Raw genomic sequence first — 5,128 nt, 5'->3', positions numbered from 1 at the left:
TATATATAGTATCTATGTTGTTGTTGTTGTTGTTGTTGTCGGCACTCCGTCGCTCACGATGTCGAAAGTTCCAGTTGATCCGATCAACGGAACAGCCTACTCATGAAATTAATATGCAAGTGGCTGAGCACTCCACAGACACGTGTACCTTTAACGTAGGTCTCGGGGATATTCAGCGTGACACAGTTTGACAAGGCTGGCCCTTTGAAATACAAGTATAACGGAAACAGGAAGTAAGAGCGAGAGAAAGTTGTGGCGAAAGAGTAGAGCAGGGATTGCCACCACCCCCTGCCGGAGCCCCGTGGAGCTTTAGGTGTTTTCACTCAATAAACACTCACAATGCCCGGCCTGGGAATCGAAACCGCGATCCTATGACCGCCAGTCCGCTGCCCTAAGCACTGGGCCATTGCACCTCCACTATATTATCTATATATACACACATATTCACACACAGAAAACACAGTTACCACGACTTGTGTTCCTGTTGCTATGATGAACGCAACAGCCTGCTTGTGAAATTAACATGTAAGTGGATGAGCATGTCTCAAACATGTGTACCCTCAACAGAGTCCTCAAAAGGATTATGCTTACACAGAATGTGACAAGGCTGCTCTTTAGAATTGCAGCTTTGGCTCAGTCTTGGCAGTTCGACCGGAGCAACTTGAAATAAAATGTCTTGTTCAATGACACAATATTCCACCGGGAATCGAACACATGTTATTACGATCATGAACAGAATACCCTAACCACTGATCCACGCACTTTAACATGTATTCCTGCCTGCATCTTTTTATGTGCATATGCATGAAGCTATGTGTTGTATTGCACTTGCCCAAAACTCTTAGTTTATCACGTTCAACATCAGCACACCAGCTTGTAAAAGGAAATGTGCAAAACTTTTAATTCCTGTGCAAACTGTCGATTCTTTCTGTCCTTCTCCTCTCTCCAGCCCTCTTTCCCTCCATCTCTGCCTCTTTCTCGCCATGCTAACTACAACTACTATGAAACTGAAAACGATCAAATTCATTCCATATGAATGGAAAGTAGCGAAATAACTATAAAGTATCTGGTGTGTTTGTTTCTAATTATGTCAATTGCAGCCTCGTTCGATGTTGGTGAATGCTCAAACTATTTAACGTCATGTTAAAGTTTCCAAGCTCGATTTTTAAGAAATGCTTTCGAAACTTAATATGCTCAACATATTAAAGATTATTATCATTGTTAAAGATTGCTTTATGCAAGAGACAGTTTGTCTCCTTGACACCAGCTTACAATAGAAAATTATTCAGACTTCACGAATAACAAAATGCTGCAACAGAAAATCCAGATTTTATGAAAATAATTAATGTATTCTACTAAAATACTGAAACATGACAAGGATAGAATACTAAAATTCGGAATTTAATATTACTCATGATAAAGGCGACGAGATGCCAGAATCGTAAATGCGCGAGGCGGAATGCTTAGCAATATTTCGTCCGTCTTTTCGTCCTGAGCTCGAATTCCACTGAAACTGTTCTGCCTTGCATTCATTTGGGGTCGATAAAATAAGTACCAGTTAAACACTGAGGTTGTTTTAATCGACGTACCCCTCCCACCGAACTTGTTGGTCTTGTGCCAAAATTTGAAGGCTATGTTACTCATCATAAACGAAACATACTCTTCCTTTCTTTTCTCTCTCAAACTATTGCTATGGTGTTATCTATCCAAAAGAATTTCTTGGTATTGACTATACTCCACAAAAGACTGTTCTAGAAAGAATGTATTCTTATTTTTCTTTCTCTGTCTCATTAACCCTTTGTCTTCTACGCCGGAACTCACTCGTATGATCCCCCGTCGCTATTTTTGTACAATTTATTTGATGCTTTGTTGCTGAATCGCTAAATGTCTCTCATATAATATTTGTTTCATACTTCCAGCCGTAATCCACCGCTTCTTAAATGTTTACGTCCTAGCTAATATGTTATTTACACTGATTTAGTATGCTATAACCTCCTTTAATCCATAATTTCCAAATCCTACAAGTTGGCTCTGTATACTACACCGTGCAGTTACCATAAAAATAGCTGTAACATCACAAGCGTCGTGAAACATTATCATTTCAATATATTCAACAGTTAATATTCACTTATTTCTCTTTGATGTTCCAGATCAAGGAGCCATCTTTGCTAAGCAAATTTTCTTTCAAATACGACTAACATGTTATTAGTATCTGAAACTATTTTATTGCACGTGTAACACACATATCATTAATGCATTCTCAAGAGTCACATATTCCATTTCCTCCCTTATCAGAGTAGAAGCACTGCGTGTGTGTGATAGACCTTAATGTTATCATACTAATTACTACCATTGCACACAAGTGGTAAACTCTTTGCGTACATCGACGTCGTTGAATGAATGATCCGAGCAATAATAACTTTGTAGTTACTTATTGTTCCTTGCATGGTGTAAGCAGTTGCAAAATGTACAAAAAAAAAAACCGCAGTAGTCCCGCATCTGTTGGAATTACACTTTGCTGGGGTGCATACAAATACATCAATGTTCGCCGAGCCAATGACGAGGTTCCACGTAGTTGATCAATAACCAATCTCAGTCTTTAAGTCACTCCTTATTGCCTTTAAAATAGGTGGTCATAGCAGATGCCTAGATAAGCTACGACTGAAAAGAAAGAATGCTGATGCCTAAAAAGTTTTTGATCATAGGGCTGTAGCCAGTCAGTTTGACCTCGAGCAAAGCAAGAACAATAATCTAACAAAGTAATAACAACAATCTAACAAAACAATCAATGTTGGCAATGATATTTACACTCGGGAATGATATTTATGTCCTGATGGTAATTTTCCTTTATAAATAGCAGTTACAAGTGATCCAACTTACAGTTCTTTTGACCTAGTTTATGGATTTTATCATTTATCGAGAAGTGTATATGTAAAATTTCTACTCCAAATGTTCGTAGTGTGAGATCGTTGCTTAGCACTGAATGTCGTTTATAGTCATGACATCCTATTTTTGTAATTTCCATATTTCAGAAATCCATAGCCATATACTTGGTTTACTTTTTTTATATTCGAAGTCATCTTCAAGAGAAATATTTCAGCTTGTTTTCAGCGCAACATAAGCGACTGTGACGCACACAGAAAACAATATTTTTTTAAACATATGATTATACGATTATGTGTCTGTGTACATAGGGTGTGTTTATACTTGTAAATATAATTTATTTTGAGCGCACAAAATATCACTGCATATGTTTTATGTGAATGTTTAAGTCTAGAGTAGTATTCATAATGTGCTTACACATGTGATATCGAACTTGATTTACTAAGCAACCTTGTAGATGTATTTATATTCATGCCTGACACATGTTTCGCTTAATACCATTCGAATATGATCCGGATAAATGCTGCTTCAGATTTATCACACTAATATACTTTGTCATGTGTATATGCATAGCATCTAATAATATCAAACTATTCCACTGACCCATCATGTTCAATGTCAATTATTTGTTTGACATGTGAGTGAAAACTACATATGTCTTTAATTCTACTTATCTTCTTACTTTATATATTCAAAGTTTAATGGAATTTAGAGCCAAATCAGAATTATTATTTAACTTTTAATAAATTGCCATTAGAGACAGGAAACGTGAAATAAATTGCGTAAAATTCATTTATCCGTTTTCGTAACGGTTTTTAATTTTATTTTCGCTTTCACTAGATTTCAGAGTAGGATGACGATGAATGGAAGACGCTTTTACGGTTTATAATGCTAGCATATTGACATTATGGATTCATGTTACTAGATATAGATGACATTTTGTTTCTTTTTCTTTCGTGATTTTCACTTGTCTTCTCTAGTTTAAATCAAACGGTATTTTTCTAATAAGCTTAATACGAAATATAATGTAAAACGCAGATGTCTTAAAACTGAAATATATTCATCGTTACTTCCATCTCACATGGTAATGTTATCCGAAAGTAAATCGAATAGTGTTAGGGCTTATATATATATATATATATATATATATATATATAATAAAAAAACGAAGATAGAACAGATATCATCCGTAAGCTTTCAATAAGATGTGTCTGTTGGGCAGAGTAACCAAAAATATTTCCTTTCCTTATAGAGAAATTAAGAAACAGGTTAGATTTTCCTAATGGCTTCGCTTTTAGTTCATTTATCTGATGTAATTCAATATGAACATATATATTAATATATAGAGATTTTATATACAGAATACTTTAATGCATTTAACGAAGAGCAAAAACTTTAGATTTTAAGGTATTTCTACAGGGTTAAATTTGTTTCTATGGTACATAAATTAACAGCATAATAATAGCAACCAGTTTTAAAATATCTTAGAGATTTTACCAGTAAAAATCCATTAGCCGTTTGCAAGAAAGTGATGATAGATACACGTTATAAAGTATATTTAGGTATATGCAGCGTAAAGGAAGTAGGTGAAAATGTAGGCATGTTTTAAGCAACTTGTGCATATGCATATATTTAAAAGTTTAGTATAAATGTATATACATATTTACCCCACAATTAAATAGCACATTACGTGCACGAAGGATTACAGTGATGTACCTAAAACCGTCTCAGCTTCACATAATACACCTTATTCTATTTCTCTCTTTCTTTGTCTCACTCCCTGCTTATATGTATGTTTGTATGTGTGTATACATACATGTGAATGCGGATTATATACATGCATACGATTACCATAGGCTACAATGTTATTGCTGGTCCTTAATTACGGTTTTGCAACAGATAAATAGATCGGATGCAAATCTGGTACATCTAAATTGACAACTGGACATCAGAGATATGCTTACTGTAAATAATGCTGTTTTAAAATAGAACACAGGCTAGATTCTTAAATCATTCTGCACTTAGATAAAACAAAACGCTAGTAATTAGTTTAACTTCATAAAACGTGGTGTTCTAATCCACAATATTACATAGTCTGATTTCACCTATTCTGCACTTTAGAAGATATTCCCGTAATGAGCATGGATATATGTATATGTGTGTGTGAATATGTGTGTGTGTTTGTGTGTGTGTAAGATTGTAAGAAAATATATCGTGTATATATACATATATATATATATATATA

This window comes from Octopus bimaculoides, chromosome 1 (assembly GCF_001194135.2).
Source record: "Octopus bimaculoides isolate UCB-OBI-ISO-001 chromosome 1, ASM119413v2, whole genome shotgun sequence".
Classification (NCBI taxonomy): domain Eukaryota; kingdom Metazoa; phylum Mollusca; class Cephalopoda; order Octopoda; family Octopodidae; genus Octopus; species Octopus bimaculoides.
This window is presented reverse-complemented; position numbering follows the sequence as displayed.